We start from the raw sequence: 23,253 nt of genomic DNA, 5'->3' as shown, positions 1-23,253 counted from the left end.
CAACAAGGGAAGATTTGAGTCTGGATCACCCATCCCCTAAGTAGCTGGTCCATCCAGCACCAGATCATTTTTCAGCATTTTGTTGCCTTTTGCAACAAAACATATTGGTTTTGTCCTGCTAAAGAACTGAATACTTTTTGAAGCTTTAAACTTTGGCAGGATCGAAAAAACACCTCCTCTCATCTCTTAATTACAACTACAACTCCCTAATGCAGTCCAAGTCTAAAATCCCTTGTGTTTGTGCCTGGCCACTGGAGATATCACAGGTATGAAAAAATTTCATGCAATTATGCTATTCAGGGCACTTCCCAGACTTTTGCTCTTTTCTCTTAATTGTCAGGTTCTGTTCAAATACATGAAGTCTGTAGCTCTTTCCTTTGTGTGAATAGCTTTCTCAATCCCCATACAACTTAATATTCTGTTGCCCTATTAAGCTAGCCATGCAGAAAACGGTTTCTAGCCAAATAATAGGAATAGCAAACGTATGAACTCTATACCTCAATGAGGTGTTAACTTCAAAGCCTTGTTATTTGGGAGTTGGGGCCATTTAAATGCTGACATTATTAGACAAGGAAGTCTAAGAAACAAGCACTCAGTGGGAGTCAAAGATCTTTTTAAAAAGCATTTTCTTTATGCTCATCACACCCCAATTCATTTAGGATGGGCTCCTGTTCTATGCCTACACGTTTCCTAATTAAGACTTCTTTCCTTGCCACAATGTTTAGGTTAGAAGGAATCTGAGGCTCTCCATGTACCCCCTTCATGATTGGCATATTTTTTTCTTTCCCCTCTCCCATCTCCTTGGTTGTAATTACATTATGGTGGCTTATCTCTCCATCAAAGGATGGGTAAGTGGTCCCTTTTTAAAACTGCTCTGAGCAGCTGTTGGACAGTCAGGGAACACTGAGGCCTGACCAGAGCTACACTCTCCCCAAAGGGCTTATCTATATTGTGCCGCATTGAATGCAATGTGAATCGGTGTAGACAAGAACAAATAGCATTCAGCACATGTCAGCTAAGTGCAGTTTTAGCCTGGCCTCATCAGTGTTTAATCATGATTAGCTGACATGCACAGTTTATTGCGGTCTTCACCAGCCAACATATTGTGACCAGTATTACGTCAATTACTTAGTTACCCAAAATTGCATTCAGACATGATTAAATCCTGCCATTTGTATAACTTTGTAGAGACCCAGCAGCACAAATTTGCCTCTTTGCGACCTAGGCAGCAAAGGGTCACATCTAGATTTGAACTTGATTCTTGTCACAGAATGATGCAAAGTCTCCAGACTATCTACTCACACGGCGACAGCAAGGCACGACTGTTACACGTGTAGGTATCTCAGACTAGCTGTAAACTAGGTTTGAGTGCTGAAAGCAATGAGGTCAGAGTACCACAGGCTTCAGCTGTCAAATAGGCAAATATTTGCTCATGGTTTCAGGTAGGTAATATCATTTGTAGCTTACCCAAAGCCCAAGGTGTTGCAGCTTTCCTGCTACCAAAAGCCGTGTTAGCTAAAGCAGTGCATATTGCAATGACACATCTGACTGCAGCTTAGGTACAGCCTAGGAAAGAAGGTGCTAATTGAGGCACTGCTGTGAACTGTCTCAGACCTGCTGGGAGAAAAAGTGGTATTTATATTCTAAGTAGTATGAAATAATACTCTTTTATTCCTTAAATTCTTGCATCACAAACATTTAAATAAGGTCCGCACAGATGCACAGAATGAGCCCTATATTCGCAGCAGTAGTTCCACCCAGACTCTTTAACAGGTCTCGTTGGAGCTGCCCATTCATGTGTATGAGCTCGGCTTCGTATTTTCCCCATTCAAGTACAATTCCAGCTTCAGTTCCAAAAGTAATATACTCTTGGCTAAACACTCTGCTGATACTAATGTACTCAAAACCTTTCTGTGTACTCAGCATCTTTCTATAACTGAATATCCACATCCAACTCATCAATGGTACCCTTTTTCTTTTACTTCTTTTAATTCTTTCTAGAAATCATGTGTATATATGGCGCCAGGTGAATGACAGAAATCATAAGACATGTATCTATCTGGCCCAAATCACTTGCAGGGATTTCACAGAGGCAACCGCGGTAAGCAGTTGCTAGCTTTTCAGCTGGAATCAGAAACCCCATTCTATTTCTGCACTCTATAACAACATAGCTAATGTATGTATTATGAATTTGAGAAAGAAAATGTCCTATGGGCCCTTCTGTATCTGCTGAGCTTGCATGTTATGGGGTCGATGGAAGATCACCTCTTCTAATCGTGCCCGCTCCTCCTAATGCAAAGACATGTGGTTTGGGAACAAAAGGCATTATTCAGCGCCTGGAAGCAGAACACTAGCATCTATGTTTTATAGACTATTTGAAGCTTGAGATTTTTAGGGGTCAGCAGCCTCCCCAACCTTTGTGTTCACTTTGCCGGCACCCCTTGGGCAGGACAGCTACAACAGGAACGGTCTTTTTGAAACCTGGGGATCCTTGGGCTCCCAGAACTGGCAGTTACTGTGTGCAGGAAAATTCTAAGTCATGTACATTTGAGACCACATCTGGTGTGAAATATATTTACTGTAAGCACCCCAGCCACACTGAGGCAATGTTTAAAAGCTACAATATTTTCAACCAAAACACCATGAATCAGTCATCTGCTCTTTACATTTTTTCCTTCCTAACACAGCAGATTGCTAAAATATTAATGCATACATTTTCTTTCATAATCTTCCTCCTGAATCTGAGGAGCAGGAAAGCGTAATATGCAAACCCAGAAATATTTGTTGTATTTGGATGTCTGACTATACCTCCCAGTTGTGGTATCACTGGATGATTCCAGGCAAAGAGAAGCAAGCTTCTCACCAAAGTTAAAATCTGGCACCAATTCTCCTTTTGCTTATTTTGGTATAAAGCAGGAATTTCTCCTCTCTAGTCAGTGGAGTTGTACCACAGCGGTAAATTAGAGGAGAGGCAACTCTTCTGTGTGTAATAAACAGCACTGAGAAAAGAGAACCCTGCAGGAGGTGAATATGAATTGGGTAATTTGAGAAAAATAAAATAGCCTACAGGAATAAATTGAAGCTGTTTTGTTAAAAATAAATAAGACCAAACTGTCCTTATTTGGTCTAGGACTTTCAGGTCTAAAGCCTGCTGAATTCAACAAAGAAACTCCTACCAAACTTTTGAATTGCTGGGTAAGAAGCCTAAAGAGCCTTTCCCGCTAATGTGCCGAGCAACTTCATCCTCCTCTGTCGTTGCCTTTCCCCTGCCCAGCACTGGGCAGGATCCCCACAACCTGTGTCTGGATAAGGTGCCACTTGCATCAATCGTTTTGAAAAGTAGACATTAGGAAAAGAGCCACAAGACAAACTGAAAAATACAAAATCACAAAACAGCGTTATCATCTTAAGAAAAAGAAGGTTAGGGGAGAACGAATATGGGAAACAGAAAATGCTCTAGGCAGGTCATCAACACAGTAGTCATAGGGATACCTGGAATTTGAAGTGAAACAACTCTAGACTGAAGAGGCGAGCCTGCATTTCCATTGTTAATTATTAGGCCCTGTCTCCTCCTCACATCAGTATCGACTGCTGCCATATTATATTATAAGGGGTCTCAGCCTGTCGCCTTTAGATCAGGGTGATGCTCATGTTACTATTGTAGATATAGGTCAATGTATCAAGTGTTTTAGCAGAAATGTTAAAATCAGGATAGTATATTTTTCCTAAATATCTACATTATTTCTGACCGGAGTTAATCCAAGGAAGTTCTGTAGCCTGCACTATATAGTGGATAACGAAGATGATCATGAAATATCATCACATGAAAGATTTCTGAATTTATAAATGCTGATTTGATTATTCCCATATTACAGACGGGTCACAAAGGGAGTGCTTTTGTTCCATTGACGGCCATAAATGGAGCCTCCAAGAAAGCAATATTTAAGCACACTGCTCTTGAAACACCGCTAATGCTTTATCATTAGCTCATACTTCCTCCCAAAAGATGTGGTTATTTAAATAGTCAGTTAGGGTTTGTCTGCATTCATTTTAGCTCTGCTTTTAAATACGTCTGCCTCTGCGGTCAGAGCGTACAACCCCTCCAGTACCATGATGAACACATCTACACCAATATACTGGTTATTTACCGAAGAACTTATTTTAATAAGAGGTACATTTTCAGTGTTACAGTTGCTTCCAAACTAAGAACCATACTAGCCCGCTCTCTGATTGCAGAGCTAACTGGAAGAGTCAAATCGGTACAAACAATTAACGACAGCCTGAGCCTTATTTCTACAAGACTGTCTCATCCTGGTTTTAACTGATTTTTCCTCTTGCTGAGTCCTATCCCCAACAGTGCCTCCTGTCGTTAAGGGTTGCACTGAACTGCACTATCAGCAAATTTCCAAGGCTTACAAAGAAAAAGAGAACATGAATTAGCTGAAATAAAAGACCTTGGCCAGATTGCTTTGTTGGATAAAGCACCTTTGTTGTAAGTATGTGGGAAAGGAGAGTCCAACCACAGCTCATCCAGATTCCTTAGACACACACGCCCAGTGATATGTATTTTGTGAATATTTTCCACATTTATATCTGCTAACCAAAGTAACCAGTTTTTACTTGTTTAATTACTGCTGAAGAAAGAGGAACTGTCAGTGCTTTAAGAGTTATGCCAAAGCACAGGGTGGGTTCTCTCTGATTCATATGCTGCATGGCTACAGAAACCAAGACCCAGCATCAGGAATGCCAAGCAGTTAAAAAAGAAGCAAAAGCAGCAGTCCAGCTCTACAACATATTTTTAATCTCTCTTGTTAAATTAATGTTATTCCTAACTTTCCCAGCAATTTAGCAGTGTATCAGCCATTTTATCAAAACACAAGAAAACAGGAAGACCTTTGGGGGGGGATAAAAGTATGGGACCTAACAGACCGTGTTATGTTGATGAAGTTTTATTCCTCTTATTTTCTAAATACAGTAAATGAATGAAAGTGAACCCAGCACTGAGTGTCTCTCTTTAGCTTCATTGATACACGACCACAGGAAGTAGATTAAATAAATACATATGATTGTTTTCAAAATGGAAAAAAAAAATCAAATCCCTTGTACTTTGCACACGGAAAGGCATGAAGATGACCCATAAGCCTTTCTTAAAATCACCACCACCCCTGAAAAAAAAAAATCCCTAAACCCTCACAGTCCAGAAATTTATTAAGAATCTTGGCAGAATCTGGTCCTTCCATTCCCACTGAAACAAGCTGATGGAAGAGTAAGGTGAGGGTGCCAGCTGCATCCTCTATATGTCCAGAAACTGATCCTAAATCTCGCAGGAAGAGTGGGAGATGACATACAATAAGAAAGAAAACTTGGGGTGTTATTCCATGGATATTTGAGTGGATTAGTACCAGAGAGGAAAATATGCTCTAATAAAGCTCTATAACGTTATTACCATAATGACATCTGCACCTGGCTCTGTACATACATCTCATTATAAGGAGATACACAGAAAAGCAGACACTTCTAGATGCACGTGAATGCAGCGTTTAGCCTTTAGCTGAATTTGCACGGTGATCCTGAACTCTTCCAGAGGCCTGAAATTTCTGCCCATATGTATTGTTCCTATGCTTGTTATCTCTGTCTATTATTAGACTATGCCATTTAATCTCTTTGCTCAGTTTTTCCATCTGCAAAATGGAGAGAGTAACATTTACCTTTCTTGCAGAAAAGTTTTGGGACCAGAGAGGTGAGAGTGTTGCCTCTCACCATGGTCTGGGTGGGAAAAATACTAGGCAAATACATAAAAAAAGGTCAAGATTTCGATGTAGGATGATCACTACTTCATGCGCTCTGGAATGAAGGACTGACTGGTGGACAGGAAAAGATAGACACTTCTCCTGGGACCTATAAAAAGTACCTGTCTAAACCGAGAGATTTCACATCTAGAACCACACATTTGATACCCCTTTATAAGCTCTCCAGCAATTTACTTGTCACAGTATTCAAGACAAGCAAATTAACATAATTACAACCATCTCACACTTGGGAAAACTGGGACACAGCAAAGAAGCGGCTCATTGTCACCACTAGCCTTACAGTTCAGACCTTTCTAATTGGTAAATCACTCGTCAGAAAACACTGACTCAAGCTATAGTTTCTTAGCATAGGATTCAACCCAGCACTCTGAGATTAGCCAAGGGTCCCTGCGGTTATTCTGAGGTAAATCAGGAATGGTTTAATTTGAGTGAAATTACGCTGCTGAAATGGTGTTAAAGAGAGAAGGGTTTAGTTCTACAAATCTTGTACCCTGCAAGCTCAAGTAGACAGTCTAGACAGTGTATTTTATGCTGTGCTGACATGTATATAGAGTAATAGTTGAAGCAAGAAGCTTCATATCCATGGTTTGAGGAGGAACAAGAAGGATAGTGTTCAGGTATGTTTGTTATGTCCTCAGACCGTATTGGTGGTGCCAGTACGAGTTTTCCGGGGCCAGGTTCTAAACGCAGTTGCGCCCTTGTGAATTCGAAGTGACTCCCCTGAAGTCAATTATCCCAGGCTTTGCCTTTACCCGTACAATTAGAGCCGAAATGATGTTGCCACAGTTATGTTCACAGCTAGTAAGTGCGTTCAGCACAATATGATTATTACTATTTCTATGGTAATTGTGGCTTTTGGGGGCTGCATTACTTACCGTTCAGAAAACAAGTAATGCGTATTGATAAACTCACAGTCGAGGAGCTGGGGAACACACAGCAACAAGTGAAGGCACAGAGAAGCCTGTATTAGACAAGCAGAACAAGTTTTGAAAGTGACTTTTGCTTAATAACAGCTCCTACCCGGTAGAAAAACTGCACTGTCAGTGGGGAGGAAAGATTAGGTAACTTTCATCACCAGAAAGGTCATCTGAGAGAAAATTGCTGTCTAGGGGACTGCTGAAGAGAATCCAGTTCTTTTTCTGCCCTGAGCGTATCAGGTTTTGAAGGTTTTGTGCAAGGCTTGAAACAATTTCCACTGCTAAATGTAAACAAGGCTTTCAGATAGTCCTGTGATGTCGGGATGTAAAGACCAAATGAGATCCGTTTACACAAGCAAAATGAATATTTAAATAAAAAGCAGCCACCATCAAAAATGTTTTAAAAATGCTGTTTTGGTTAATGCAACATACTGTATTTCTGCCAACAAAGGCAGTTTCTGATCAGGACATGCCGTGTTTTCCTCTGGAGATTTTGCAGGCATGGTGGTCTTCCATGAGGGACGGGAAAGGGCTTAGTTAACATTACACATCGTTCATATATGCAGGCTGGTAAATGTAAGGCATTACAGCTGTGCAGTTTGTCACCAAAAACTAAGCTGAAAGGAGTCTAAATACAGGAGACTGACAAGAATATGACCTAGTCACTCTCAACACCTTTTATTCTCCCCCTTCATAATAAAGCAACTTCACTTGTATTTATGCAGCCAGAACTACTCGGCCTTTAGAGATGGTGGTCAGACGGTAAAGACAAGGAAAAAGGCACAGTACAAAAACCACCAAAGTAAGAGATTTATCATTTTCCCATAGACTACAAAAGCAGACTGCAGCCCCATTATGCAACATCGTGTTTATTTTGATAGGAAAAAGCTTTGGCAATGGAAAGACAGTACTTTGTACCACAAAGAACAAAATCCATTTTGGAGGCAGGAGTTGCTCTGTAGACCTCAGCTTCCCCTTTCTTTACAGATGCCTGTTGAAATCACCTATATGTAAAGGAGGGGAGTAGTTGGCAAATCAAGTTGACTTCGGTGGGACAACATATTGCTTCTATTTAAGAAAGCATCCTCGATTAGTGCATGTTTAAATCCAGTGAGACCTGAGCACATGCTTAAAGTTAAACATATGCTGAAATCTTTTCCTGAAACAGATACACGTGAGGAAGCACTTATCACTTGGAATATGGTATTCATTCTCTGGTTCATCCCCTCTTTTCCTCCTAGAATTTCTGGAGTTTGAAATGCAAAGAATCCATCTAAGTTAATAGGAAGGTGTTTATGTAATTATATGTATATAACAGCTACAAAGAACCCATTTTCATTCATAAACACAATATACACCTTCTAGGTTAAACAATTTACTAAGACCACTTGTTTTTATATGGACTGATCTTTAAAAAAATCTACAAGTTGGAAATGGTGTGCCTCTCTTTGAGAGGTGAAGCAAAGTGAGCCATAATATCTCACAGATACTAATTCCAAGAAAATAGCTATTACATCTGTAATCCATATTATTAACATTATTATTAATAGCAGTGTTTTCCATCCTGTGTAAAGCAAGCATTTGGAACAGGGCATGGATATGAGACTATAATACCATTAGGATCACTCCCCTTTACTTCTGTGATTAAGGCTAAAAGGACTCAGGAAACCTGTTTATCAGATTTCTTAAATTCTAAAGGTTTTAGCTGTAAAAATTCAGCTCATGCAAGAAGGAATCATTTCGGAAAAGATGCCATCATTTTTATTCATCTCAGCCAGAGCTTATTCTGAAAGAAACTCCACTGAAATAAATGGGATTGTTCGCAATGTCAAGTCTATTCAGTATACATGCAAGTGGAAGAATGTTGCACACAATTTTGAAGCATTTTCCTACTCACTTATTCCCAGGTCACAATATAGTCAATATGGCCACTTCAATTTTCAAGCGGTGGCAGGATCACAAGTTGCAGTGCTGCTTCAAAAGCACATGCCTTTACAACTCCAGCTAAGACGGGATCTCTAGCAAGTGAGATCAGCGTATGACTGAGCACCTCTAAGAGCACGGTTGGACACACTGTTCAGACCGGGGCTAATTCCAGTTAACAGTTTGTGACCCTTCACATTCTTTCAGCGATTGTGTCACAATCCCTCTTCCCTTCCAGTTCCTCAGATTTGCCACATCTTTTGGCAGAATTTCCTTCCAGCTGGGGGGGTTAAGGGAATGAATGAAAAGAAGTGGCTGGGGAGAGGAACAGTAATCTGAATCAGCAGCAGCTGAGGCAGCACGTCTGACCACACACTGAACCTGAGCAGCAGTGCTGAGGTCAGACATCAGCTGGTAAGCTTGTGTAACTACCTGTCTGTGATCCAGCTGAGGGCATTCTCAAACAAAGCTACTTTTCCCATCCGTTACTGTGGTCAGTGTCAATGAGGCATAGGAATATGCAGCCCCATCACAAACTAGGATGATTCCATTTAAGGCTGAGGCACCCCTGCAATGTATAGTCACAAATATAGAGAGAGAATAATGATTTATAGTTTGTATGCAAACCCTAGGATCATCAATAGGGTTATAAAAACAAATATTCAGCAATTATTTTCCTCACTGTGAACCCTAATTCAGTCCCTTTGTGACAGCCTTTGAGACAGGATCAAATCTCATTATTTTCTAGCCCCAGCCCCATTCGCCCCATCTCCATGAAGCTACGTACCAGCCTTGTGTCACAACGACATCCATAACCCACGCTTAGCCCTTTGCACCTCAGGCCTGCTCTTTCTAATAAGTGACCTCATTACTCCGCCAGGCATATATGCTGCATGTGGGACAGAAAAGCCCAAAATCTTGTCACTGCACAAGAGTAATCTGCTTTTAGAACTTGACTTTATTAGGCATATATTTGTACCAGATAGCCTACTTGACACCACTAATCAAGAAAATCTTTCTTGAATTTCTTTCATTTAAAATACCAGAATTGCTAGGGATTGTACGAAGTAATTAATCCCCAAAGTATAAAAATTCAACAAATCAAAAGTCTATGATACAAAAACCTTTGCTGATACTAGCTTTGGAAGATTAGAGAACCACAGCTACAACTGCTCACCTATAACACAAAGACACTCAAAAAGAACATGTTCATTAAAATTTCCTGGAGGAAACTTCCTAAACTGCTACAGAAAATGCCAAGATTTTGGGATACTCACCCAAAACATAAGATAGAGAATATGAAGAGTGATTGCAGTATGGAATTGCTCTATATCACTTTCAAACAGCAGGGGAGTGCAGTACTTTCTCTCAGACTCAACAGATGTAAACACAGCCTTTAAAGACATCACAGAAATTTAATTTGCTGGTGTAGTAAAGGTTGTAGTCTCCTTGCAGTCCCCATCTTTCTTTTCTTCTCATTCAGACACTTCAAACTCAGGGTAAAAGACAGGGTAAACTCAAAGTATAAAAAGGTATCAAAGTGTTAGGCAGTAAAAAACACTTGTGGGAAAAAATTATGGTTGGAAAATATTGGAATTCTACAAGCCTAACTAACCAGCTGTTTGTGGTAACTGAGGAGGCACTCACAGGAACTGGAAAGTCACGCTTAACAAAAGGTACTACAAAAAGGCTGAGAGATGCATAGAAAACTAAAATTTCCGTCCTGTTTTTGAGAACTGCAGAATTTGACTTTGAGAATGAAAATGCAGGGACTGCCCTAAGCACCTTCATGCGGAATCAGGAGGCCCTGATTCTGCAAAGACTGATGCACATGCTTAACATGAAGCATTGAATAGCCCATTGATTTCAAATTCCTTGCAGGAATAAAACTAAGGATACAACATCATTTATCTCAGGAGTGAGCAAAGCCAACAAAAAATGCATTGCAATTTTCTTCCTACTTATGTCCTTATTTTTATCATGATACTTAATAAACCATTAGCTTTTGAGGTATATGCATCTCATTTCCATATTTCATAAGCCATAGATATTTATCATACAGTATTTAGCTGATTTTTCCATAGTGCTATTTCAGAAACCTAAACTTGAAACATAGTTGCTGCAATAAAATTTTCCCCTCTGGACAGCATATTTAAAAGAACAAAAGAATAAAGAAGTCTGATTCTCAAATTTGCTGAGACTGCTGTCATTACTAAATGAATCAACTAATTGCATGCTGAAAAACATTCTTATAAGGAAGATACCCAAATGCTAACAGCTCCCTGCTCTTTAACTGGAATGGGTAACGTTAACTTTCTGCTACACTAACTGATCTGAAATAGCAATGTAAATTGATAATACCAATCCAAAGTGATCTGATTTTGTTCCCTATTTTTTTTTTTCCTAAAGGGTGAATTTTTTTTCCTGTTTTTTTCCTGACTCATGAAAGACACCAGACAGTGATGTGGATGATGTGGTGAAAGCTCTGAAAGAAAAAAAAATCTACTTAAGTCAAGGAGTAGGGGAAGTGGTCACTCCGCGAGGTCATTTTCCTGTGAGACTCTGTGACAGCTGGAGAAAATTAACCAAAATATCTGCATTCCAGAGAGGTATAAAAAGAAGAAAGAAAGGGAGGGGTCAAATGTCTTGTGGAAACCTGTAGGAACGGCAATGGCATTTTCTATATGGGCTCACTCAATCTGGTTTCCTGACAAAATTCTACAAAAATAGGAGGAGATTTTTAAAGTCTCAGAGGGTTGGGCAGGCAGCCAGGTCCCTTAAAAGTCAGCAGGACATTCATTAAATTTGAACAGATTAGCTGTATTGGATCTTTTCTCTGATGCTGGCACAGGGACCACACAGAAATCCTATTCCTATTATTACCATTTAAAGCTTTAGAGATCAATCACACTTCCAGAGTGGAAGAACTAGGAAGACAGCAATAATACCAAGGTAATCAGATGGATTCTTTGGTTTTCGTGTTTATGATTTTCAAAAAAAATGGCCAGTGAAAAACACATTTGCTTCTACATTAGTTCTGAATCCCTGACATTGTTTTTGTTTTGCAATAAAATAAAACCAAAATTTTTCAAACATTTTCAAAATTACTTTGTATTCTGTTTAAAAACCCCACAGGTTTTCATGTCAGGTGACTCTGGTCGGAACCAAACCTGAACTTTAAATCCAAATCCATCAAAATTAGTGTATTTTTGTGAAATATTTTGACTCTGCTAAAGCTGAACATTAATTGAAACCATACCTTTGTGCTTCAGAACGTTTCCATCCCTGTGGATCTTCTGGTCATTTCAGACTACTCTGCAGAAGAAAAACCAGAAAACAAAGTCTCTTTGAGATGAAGCAGCTTGCTGTTGTAATTTCAAGCAATGGCAGGAGAAATCAATTCATGCATAAGGGATTCTGAGTAACAAAACTCTGCCCATGTCTATCTGCAGATCCATGCTCATGAACTCCTTCTGTGTGAATAAGACAGACAGAAGGATGCAGGCAGAACTTGGTAGATGACTCCTATAAGTAGAAGCAGGGATGCACATTAAAAGGAGTCAAAAGAAGCATTAAGATTTTTTTTTCAGACTCCCAGCCGTGACAGTTGAGATAAAGATTTTTAAAAGCATAGCTGTCATTTGGGCAACTAAATGAGAGCCAGATTTTACAGACCAGTCTATATCCATGACCTCCCAGTGGAAGATACAGTCAGATTTCCCTTTGAAAATCCATCTACCTCTTTAGCTTTATTGGGAAGCTGAGCCTTTTCAGAAGTCGTGTGCTAAAATGATGAGCCTTTCTAAAAATGCCGAAAAAAACACAGAAAGACAGACAAATGCTACAAGCAATTTAAGACATCGCAATCCTGTGCCAGACTATCTACAAGTGGAGAAGCAACTATTTCATATCTGCAACAAGGCTATGTATTGTGCTATAATCTGGACATTCCCTGTTCACAAGATATTTCACGTTCATTACATTAAGGATGAAGTAGCATAGCTTTAAATTAGCAAAAGCAGCATCCTTGGAGAATGTAGCATAAGGATTTCATGTGGTCTTCAAAACCTAACTCAACAACACTATATCCTTTCCATTGCAAAGTACCACAGTGTCTTTTCCTCATAGCTTGACCATTTTGTCTAAAGTCTTTGTCCACAGTTATCACAATGTCACTACTCTTCATTTAACCTAATTTTCTCAGGCAGTTTATCTATTTTGTGGAGCGAAAAGAAAACAGTATCTAATTAAGGAAGACAGTTGTTTTTTTTTTTCCTAAAAATTTATTTTGACTTGCCCATTCTCTCCTTTCCTTTTTCCTTCAGATGATAAATAACTGTAAAGGAAGGAAGAGACCTCCAAACAGATTAAAAATAAAAGGATGTGGAAATTTTCATTGCTACCTCATTTGATGCTAACCCCATGCTGTATTGCTTTGGAATCTGATATAGATATTAACCAGGTAGCTCAAGAAAACTTCAACTATTTAGAGAACAGATGATGGTTTAAAATAAGCATAACATGGTCCACCTGAACCCAAAGTTAACCAGTTCAAAACTCAGTTGACTATAGAGCATATTGCATTAACTTCCTTTTTAAAGGAATTATTTCATTCTTACACTTCTTTTTTAATTTCTAAATGGACCAGAAGCAGAAGTTTGAAATGTCATGTGAAGCCTTGTTCTCATAAGATTGCTGCTTGAGTTTTACCTCAGTGAGATTCAGAGAACCTCAGATAATCTATTTAGCTTGTTATCAGAACCAAAATGCTGAACTTCTTTTGAGAATTACTCATACTCCTATCTTTACCAGACACCTTTTTTTTTATTGATTAGTGCCTCTAGGCCATTATAAAACCTCTCCCCACAATGGGCATTTTTCAACCTGGTCATGACTGTTCCTGCCAGGAGAGTGCCAAGTTTGCCAGAGCAGCTTTCCTGGGTACTCTAACCACTTGTTGCTCTTCATAAGGAAGGAAAAGAAAAACAATTCATGAGAAGCTTACTAGTACTTGCCATATTTCTCTCTCAGTATTTTTACTGTGGTTAATTTGATTAATTTTTAAAAGGCAAATATTGAAATATGTCTATTGACATCCTATTATCTGTGGTTGTTTATATATGGAGGACAAATCCTCTCCTCCACCCAAAGCCAAAACAAACAGGTCTTGTACAGGCAAGTCCCAAATTGGTCGAGAGAGTTGGATTTCTCGCCACAGACTGCAGAGCCACTTGATGCCTATTACTGCACTCGAGGTATGCTCTTTTGTAAAGATGCTATGTTCCATATAAAATCTTCAGATGCAGTCAGTAGCTTTCAGCCTTGATTGAAGCAGTGTCAGCTTAACAACATTTTAATTTTACAATCTTTATTAATAAGAGGAGAAAGACATGACAATGTTATAGGAAGATATTTATTTGGCCTGTTTATCTACCTTGACTTTGAGACTGCTAATCATGAAAGCACTCTGACTTCTTAAATATAATTCAAGGAGCTATTTTCAAATTAACCAATTTTAATTAGTGTAATGTATGCAAAAATCCTTCATACCTTTTTAGTAAGGTGTGCAGTATCTTCACATCAAATATTTGCAAGTACAAAATTATGTGAGATTATTAAAAAAAAATAAATCACAGAACAATTCATTAACCAATCTCCTTATTCTTCACTGAATTTCACACTGTTTGAAAATATACTAAGTCTTTCTTAAACAAAAATAATTTGTAGAGAATCAGCTTTCAATATATATACCAAAAATGGTAATACAGTGTTCTGCTCAGGAAAAAAAAAAAAAAAAAAAGGCCTTTATGATTCAAATGTGTACGTTAATAACCAAATATATTAGTCTGAGAACATGTATTTGATAGAAGCATGGAGACTAATGTTGAACCTGTATGAATCAGTGAACTATACTGTCTGCAGCATAGTTGAAAACTGAAACAAACATTTAATTAAAAGCTACCAGTGTTTATCATACTGGGTGATGTTCTGGTATTTGCTTTCAGGTAAGAGCTTTCGTCATTATAAACTTGTTTCTTCTGCATTATCATTTAAAGAAGGGATAAAAATCCTTTGAATTATTTTCTGCTACTAGGAAGGTAAGTAGGTTGTAACTATTTTTGTTCCATGGATCAATCTCCGTTGCTTTGCGTACAAAGTAGACTTAAAATGTTACCATTAGCAATTTACACCCACTTGCTGGCCGTAAATGACTTTCAAGGTTCAAGGCAGTGGATTGTAAAACTGCTGACTTCACTGCTGGAGCACTAAAGAAGAGAAGAAACTGGATGAGACAGAGCAAGTCCTAAATGCCTTCCATAATTAACAAACATGGCAAGACAAGTTATGAAAAACAAAGGAAGACTGGACAGATTTATGCTTGAAGTCTGGTACTTTTGAAAGTCTGTCCAACTACAAAAGTTTCTTTTGATCTACATTAATTGAAAGCACTTAAAATTCAATCACACATTTATGGCCACATGTTTAAAACTGACTCCTAATCTTGCATCTGTAGCCCACTGGTCAGACTGGAATGCCTTCCTTCTGCATCCAGCTTGCAAAGGATACAAGTCTAACGACAGTCATCTTTAGTTCCAGCTGTAGAGTTTTATATTTGTGGTATCAGAAGTCCCTAAATTCAATCCTAAGTAGTATCCACAATGATAGTCGTCACGTGTCTCTGGCAGTTCATGACAACAACCACTTGTGGAAATGGTAAGCCATCTGCAGATAAAGACACTTGTCCTGGTTTGGTTTCTTAGGGCAATAAGAGAACAGAATTCAACTCAGTGTGACACATTGCTTTGTGAGCTGATCTGAGATGGAGAGAGCAGCATCTCTGCCTTTTAGCGAGGAGGTAGGAGAGTAATGGAAAGGAGTATCGCAGTTCGAAGTGGCAATTGGTCAGCAAAGTCAAACCACCATGCATGTGGCTGCAAAGGGATACAGTAAGCCTCTGTTTTGTCCAGGTGTGGGAAAGAAGAAGAAGGAGGAAATCAAGGAGCCACATTTAGACCCAAGGTTGCTCTTAGATTAAAACCTGCAATGTAAACCTTATATACTACTGGACAACAGGACACAGGAGCTAGCGAGTCAGAGAACTGCTTGCCTAGATCCATTAATCTGCACCAACAGTGATCACAGGAGCAACATTCAAGCTCAGCTTTGAATCTTTTTCCAACTCAAGCCACTTGTGTATATTATATTCAAGATTCATGGACCCCCTACTCTTTTAGTTCCACCCCCTCAAACACCCAAAGGTAAAAAAATTCTGCTGGAATATTTCATTACATTATGTATGGTGAAGAGCTCTGTTAAAGGGCCTGCGTTATTGTACTGTCTTGACTAATAGTTTATGTAACATGCATAAGGAAGACCAGATATTTGCGCCCATTATATTTAAGAATTTTTTTTGCCCAAGGACAACTTGTAAAACCCATTAACATGAATTGTGTCTGAGCTGATGAGGAAAAAAAGAAAACACTGAATCCAGACCTTCAATATTTTATTGGTGTTTCTGAATTTTTACTAGCTGTACTTGCTTCCATAAAATCAATTTAATAAGGGGAGCAATGTTTTGGTAATGCATCAAAAGCAGTTCTTCTCTTCAAAGGGCATCTTTTTCACTCAATCTCTTCTCTAAAGACAGTGACATTAGTTTTGTAAATTAATAAACAGGCCAGCATCTGAGGACTGCATGAAGCCTCCATCACCCCTTATTGTGCTTTCTCTTCTGACCCCACTTTCCAGTGCAGGGCCCTCATCTCGACAACAATGCCCTGAAAGCCTGTGTGGCACTCTGGGATCACACTTGAAAAGGCCTTTGGCTGAGGCTGGCTTTCAAGAAGGGGGGACAATTGGCAAGAGGCCTGTGGCTATTCATGCAGAACAGGCAGTGAAAAATGCCTGAAGTCAGTTTCAGGGGTGGGCAATGCCCAAAAAAGAAAGCCCACATAACATGAATGGCTGCTGCTAGGAGACTAAAACCAAAGGCATGCTACTAGCAGGCCTCCATGTGCCGACATCAATGGGTTCATCCTATCCCTATTAGGGGCCTAAAATGATGGAGAAACATGAGAAGGGACTATAAGCAGGAAAGGAAAATAATACCAAAGTACACAACGGTCAATGCTTATATTGTTATACTAAACACTCAGGAGAAGGAAATAATATTTTCTATGTTTAGTACCTTTTCTGTTAACAATAGTTGCATTGGTTACAAATTCTAATAAGCAAAGTAATTATGGTACATTTTCTTGGGGGAGGAAAGCTATGCATTTTGATAATTAGTTATTTCTCATGCACATAATTAAGCATGATTATAAAAACATATTGGAAAAGCCAAGCCTGAGTTAGAATTGCTCTAGACCTAGTAGTGCTGGATCAGCTCCAGTCCCCTGGATATGCATGCACAAGTCCAGTTCGGTTCCAAATCCAGCAGTACTGGTCAGAGGGAAACAGGAGGTCTACGTGTTTTTTAAAGGAAACCACTATAGCATTTCAGCGGCATACAAATGACCCAAACCTCAGCTGCTCAGGGTTAGTAAGCCTGAGGGGTGCTGTCTGCAGTGTAGATCCTCTGCGGTAAAAGGCCTCCAGGTCCAAAAATTTAACTGCGAAGAATTTACCTCACTTTAAAGTCACCAGATAGCCCTGTTTTTTTTCTTTCTTTTATAAAATACAGCTAAAGAAATCATATCATCCTACTAATATTTCACATTGGAAAGTCCTAGCATGGACTCATGGGCTCTTTTGAAAGAAAGAAGAGTGTCGTTACCCTCATACCTAATTTCAGTAACATTCTGAAAATGACACACCAGTTTTTTAGAAACAACCCATCTTCTTTAAAATCCTTTCCACTTTAGGACAGATGTTGGCTCTTGACTAGCAAAAACCTTGAAAAATACGAATTACAATGTCTAGTCATGTTTGGACTTATTTCTAGGCATGATCTCAGCTCTTAAAAAATGATCATATTATTTATTTTATGAGTAATAATGTCTGACTAAAAAAGGTATAAAATACAATATGATACTATAATCAAGTGATTTATTTCAAGCAGTGATGTTTATTATTCAGTGTGGAAGTTCAAGAAATCTCCCCTTCTTGCCTTTTCAGCTATCTAGTCCCAAAGTCTGAATTTCCAATAATTTCTGAGTTTGGTAACAACTTTTTTCCTTTCTGCACTCAGAGCTAACTTGGTACCTCTACTGAAAGGAAAGAAAGACCCTCATTACTTCTGTACTCAGCTCTACACAAGGTGTAGGAAGAGAGTAGCAGCTACTTGCCAAAAGTGGCCAGAGAGGGGAGAGCAGTGGGAGGCACTCTCAGATCTCCCTCTCATTTAGTTGCTGGTTAGGGAACGTAACTGGGTAAGTGGTGAATCTGATGCTCCGCTGAAGACAATGAAGTAATTTGCTGTCCTCCAGTGGGAGTCAGGAAAGGAACTGTGAATGCTGCAGAAACCAAGCTGCTAGGATCTACTGATACCTCAGGGAAGACTTTAAAGTAACAATTCAATGCTATGTTTGTCCATTTCCATTAAAAATTTGTAAATATATGATGGAGTAAAGCTTACCCCCATGTGTGATCTTAACACCTGCATGTGTTTCTCTTGTATCTAAAATTGCTCCTGTAAATGACTAGTTCTAGCAGAAAATCTGTACTTGTTCTGTATCTCCTAGTTTATTGATGAGTAAGAATTGCAAACACGAAAGCAGTTAGGCAAAGTCTCAAGAACACTGAAATATTTTTGGTTTTATAAATTAAATAAGCAGATAGGGGTAAGGCTAAATGCAGCTAGATTACTGCTCTGCCGAAGAAACTGTATGTCTTGTGTGGTGGTGATTCCTGTAGCCTCTCAATGTTGAATATTTGGGACTTGATACTTAATTCATTCAGAGGAAGGGAAGCAAGTAGAGATTTTTATGGTATGTGGGCATGTCTGACCCTCCAAATCAAGAAATTGAAAACCCTGTCATAGGTTTCCCACATCTTGTCTCAAGGCCATTGCTTCTCTTCCTCTCCACGGCTAAACAAATAATTTCCCCTCCATCAAAATGATGCATCCTTGCGGCAGCCAGAACAGTTGTAAAGCATAGAGTTGTATTTGAGAAATTTAAGTTTTCTTTTGAATGTGAAGCATCATGTGAAGTAAAAGAAGAGTCAAAACCTATGATATGCAGCCTTGCCTCCATGACTGAACAGTAAATTATCTAAATTTCTAAACATCAAAATTAACAACAGAAAACATATTTGAATGTTTCAGGATTTTTCAATGGATTTTTAACATAATCTCTGTCAATCAAAGGAGGACCTTTCTGGCTTTGGGAGTTGTGAAAACAGCCTTCCAAAACCTGAAGAAATATATCTTGTTTAAATCTGTGAGATCTGAAAGGAGAGGGGTGGGTGGTCTTAGCCCTTCAGAAGGTCTCTGATCCTCTGACCTATTAGACCATTAGTTCACCTAACCCAGCCAATAGCTATTCAAGTCTAAGAGTCCAAAGAAAGGTGGTAATAAAAATAAATTACTAAACAAAAGGAATAGAATGAAGCAGTTCAAGGTTTTTCTCCTCCTGTGAAATCCAAAAAGTGTATAGGCTATTCCATTCTGTCTATTCAGCCAAGATACCTACTTGATCTTGCCAAGAAAAAGTAAGATTAAACTGCCATGGGTACCGAATAGATACCCAACTACAGGAACATGGTATGTTACTGACGTTTAAAGTATGTGCTGTGTGTACACTCTTAACCCAGCTGCTCATTTGTTTGACGTTTAGCCACTGTTTTCTGCTTAGGCCAAGGGATTTTGCATACTGAAGCCGCAATTCCTAACTAATAATCATTTAACTGCAAATACCAAGTTGGGAGGGAGTGGAAGTCACACATGGATCCCCTGGCTGGTCTACAGGGGCTGCTCTTGTACGCGTCTCCCAGCTTCAACTTCCCGCAGAACAAATTGTAGCTCTCAGACTTTTGGCCAAGGGTCCGTAAGGCAGAGTCTCATATAACTTGCTGTTTCCTTGCCATTGAAAACATTGAAGAAAAGCAATACATCGCACTGGGTCTAACTTATCATCAAGTTTGGCCCCCTCTGATTTTTTCTTTTTTTTATTCAAAAAAGCGTTCTCTAAACATCTCATAACAGCAACCAGAGCCAGACAGCATGTGGAAAATGAGATTATCCTCCTAATACACAAACCATTAGACAGCACTTGCCCTCTATTTGAAAACCAGAAATAAGATGATTTTTCAGTCAAATAGCAAACATCCACAGTGAAATCTTTACTGGGGTTTTGAGGCTAGGGAAGACTCCCAAGTCTGATTAGAAAACATAGCTACTAAGGAAGAAATATCATGGCTGAGGCATTGGACTGGAGGCTCTGCCCATGTTTTTCAGACCCCCTTCCTGCTCTTGGGTAGTTCACTTAATCTCTCTGCTAATCCCCCAGGTTGCTCTGTGCAGAATGGATGTAATAATTTTCTTGTCTGTCTGTCTTTGCCTTTTAAGCACTCAGTGGGGGAGTATGTCTTAATATGTGTTTGTAAAGCACATTGCACAAAAAGACTTTCAGAAACTACTAAAATGCAAAGCCTAAGTATTGCATATTCTCACAAACATTCCTTTTCCTCCCTTTCAACCCCACTCATTTCCTTATTTTGAACAGTTTGTTTGCATTTTGCCAATTACCAGATAAAAGTCGAATCTCTCTGGTGGTTGGTGTGAGCAATTGAGTTTATGCTAGTGGTGTCCACTGAATAAGCAGCCTTCTGCAGTAGCTCCACACAGGTTGCACAACAGATGTGGACGTGTATATGCCACCAGTTCAACCACAGAAAAGATGCCGTAGAAATACCTAGCTATAGTGTTGGCCCTAGTGATGCTAGCAATGGACTGTGTTTCACCTAACATGTCATTAAGAACCCATCTAAATTGCCTGCATCTTTATTTTATAACCACAGCTGCACAGTAGCTTTAGTTAGAAGATGGATACCTGAAATGCCAACCTCTAGCTATTTTCTACTCCCCTTTGGATTCAAACACCACAGCATGTTTCTCTGAGTGTAACCACAGTACTCGCCACATTTCCTCGGTTGTTTGTTCATTTCTTGGAGAGTCTCATTGCTATCTTTCTTTCTTTCTTTCTTTCTTTCTTTTTTTTTTTAAAAAAAAACAAAAACCACAACTTCTGGCTACGGGCCTGGGAAAAAAAACACTGAGCTAAGCTTCATGCCAAGACAAAATATTACAAAAAAGAAGCTGAGAGTTGTCTGCCCACTGAATCTATTCCAGTGGTCCTTTTCAAAATTAAATGTGCTGAATTGATGTCAGTGGAAGTGTTACCTCAGAAATGAAGGTAGGACTGGGCTTACCTCGTCAATAATCTTACTCTTGGCTGAATAAAATCGGTGCTGTGAAGACTGAGAATTGAAATTAGTGGAAGAAATGTTATCGCCTTGGTAAGAAATAGTGATAAGAGTGTACACAAAACCAGGTATATTTGAAAAGGGATTTGATAGATGGCCATATAGAAAGGTTCTGAATACAGTGGCAGCACAGTTTAGTAGTGGTTTAAACCAGAATTGAGGTACAGCATTATTGCTAAGCACCAGTATCAGTGTTTCCCAAACTAGATATTCTTAACTGTTCCCTTGTCCAGGGCTGATTCTCTTCACTGATGTCTGAAGATAACTAAGCACATCCCTAAATTTAGGCATATAAGTGGAGCAAAAATATCAATTGGACTGTTCACAAGAAAATATTCTTAAATAACATCCTGCATCCTGAGTTTTGGAGAGGAGAAGTAGGTCCTAAGCCCGAAGATGAGGTTAGTCCTTTCTCTTTACCTCCCAACATACAAGAAGGGATTCCCTGCCCACCCTTCCCCTGGACAAGTGCCACTCACTACGCTGGCAAGAAGAGACACAAACACCTGTGTGCCAGATCCATCCAGCTCTGCTCCAACCTCTTCCCGGTTTGATTTCATATAACTGCTCGTGACAGCAGTGGAAAAGTACACAGGGGATTCCACAAGAGAAGAAAGCTTCTGGAAAAAAAAATCATACTGTTTGTCTTGTTTGCTGCTGTTCATTTTTTTCCCACTTCCCCTTGTGTAATTTTAAGGGCTGATAAAACTGCTGGTTTTCTATCTGCAGAAAGTAGCTGTGATATCACAGTAACAGGTTTTTATTAGCTGAGCTGAAATTTGGTAAGGAGGAATTCATATCTCCTTTCTCTAAAGAGAAAACTCTCATTCACCTACTTTTATAGGACTTTCATTGTGTCTTATAAAAAATCTACTTAAGATCTACCCTGTAACAGGAAAAACTGTTACCCCAATGTAACACATTCAAAATCTAAAATCAGCTTTTTTTTCCCTCTGGATGTAATAGTGTCTGCCTTATTTTCTGTCTTTTTCCAGACTCAAGCCATCTAAAGCTGATCACCAAACCTTGCTAGAGATCAGCTTAGTGAGTGTTTCAGATCTATGAACCATTACTTGTATTTTTAACATTTTAATATATCAAAATATTTCAAATTTTATATAACCCATATATTACTCACAATTCCTTTCATTTATGGCCATTTTTTCTTTTATCCCTGAAGAGTAAAAACATCAACTACTCAAAATCAAAAAAATCCAAATGTTAAGGTCATAACACAATAATTTGCCCTGGCTGTATTTGAGATTTTCATTGTCCTGTCATGGAAAGCTCAAGTGGGGAAGGTGGGAGGTTGGAGGGTGATACTGGTACTTGTCCCACAGGTATATGCAACCAACTTAGTACCCAACCTTTACTTTTTAAAATGGTGTTGTGTTATTTTTTGTAGAAAGCAGATAACACACTAGAAATAATTGCCTTACATGAACGCCTATGTCTCTCTCCAGCTTCCAAAGCAACTTAACTGAAGCAACTTGTTCTAGACAGCACCCTCAAAGGACATTTGCATTTGTATCAAAACACTTCTCTCTAGAAGACATGGAGATGTGATCACTGAGGCAACACATCAGTTAAGATGCAGAAAACCAGATTTAGTTGAAAAGAAAAAAGACAAGTGGAAATAAGAGATTTAGAAAAGGAGGTTAATAATCTTGGAAAGGTAAGAAAGCATCTGCATTTCCAGTTAACATCATTCTTAGGAAGTAAGAATTACAGGACATGGTTAATTTTTTTCCTTTTCTACTTTAATTGAAGGTAGGATAAGCTGAACATGTCCGCGTTTGGCCAGGAACTTGGTAGGCACTCCCCCTCTGACCTCGCCATAAACTTCATTTGCCTGTACCACAGCTGGGGCAAACGTTGCACTGATGTAATACTTCATGTCAGTCAATTTATATTAGTGGCTTTACAGAGGACATTCCTCATCATTGCCTGTAATCATTGATTTCTATTGGAAAAAATAACAATGCGTTGAAATGTATTTCTACAAGTCTGCAAAGGTACAATGCATTTTTGTAGGATTTCCATGCTGGTATTTAGGAAACAGCAAATAGGTTACCGTGATCTTGACAATCCACCCAGAATTTAGTCCATCTCAGTTGATCTCAGCTTTCCCCTTACTGTAAACTGGCTGAATCCAGAAGCAGGGCACAGGGCAAGGC

The 23,253-nt window shown here is 39.1% G+C and overlaps 1 long non-coding RNA gene across 7 annotated transcripts in view; it reads right to left on the bottom strand.

Annotated features, from left to right (window-relative positions):
- LOC142602131 (uncharacterized) overlaps positions 1 to 23,253 on the bottom strand; it is a 194,375-nt gene that overhangs the window by 86,161 nt on the left and 84,961 nt on the right. For all 7 annotated transcript variants that reach the window (XR_012835852.1, XR_012835844.1, XR_012835841.1 and 4 more), the window contains exon 2: positions 11,910 to 11,965. This is a non-coding gene — a long non-coding RNA (uncharacterized LOC142602131). The remainder of the gene's footprint in view (positions 1 to 11,909; positions 11,966 to 23,253) is intronic.

The sequence above is a fragment of the Balearica regulorum genome, chromosome 5 (genome assembly GCF_011004875.1).
Source record: "Balearica regulorum gibbericeps isolate bBalReg1 chromosome 5, bBalReg1.pri, whole genome shotgun sequence".
Taxonomy (NCBI): Eukaryota; Metazoa; Chordata; class Aves; order Gruiformes; family Gruidae; genus Balearica; species Balearica regulorum.
Note: the sequence above shows the minus strand (reverse complement) of the source record. Positions and strands in the feature narration are given on the sequence as shown.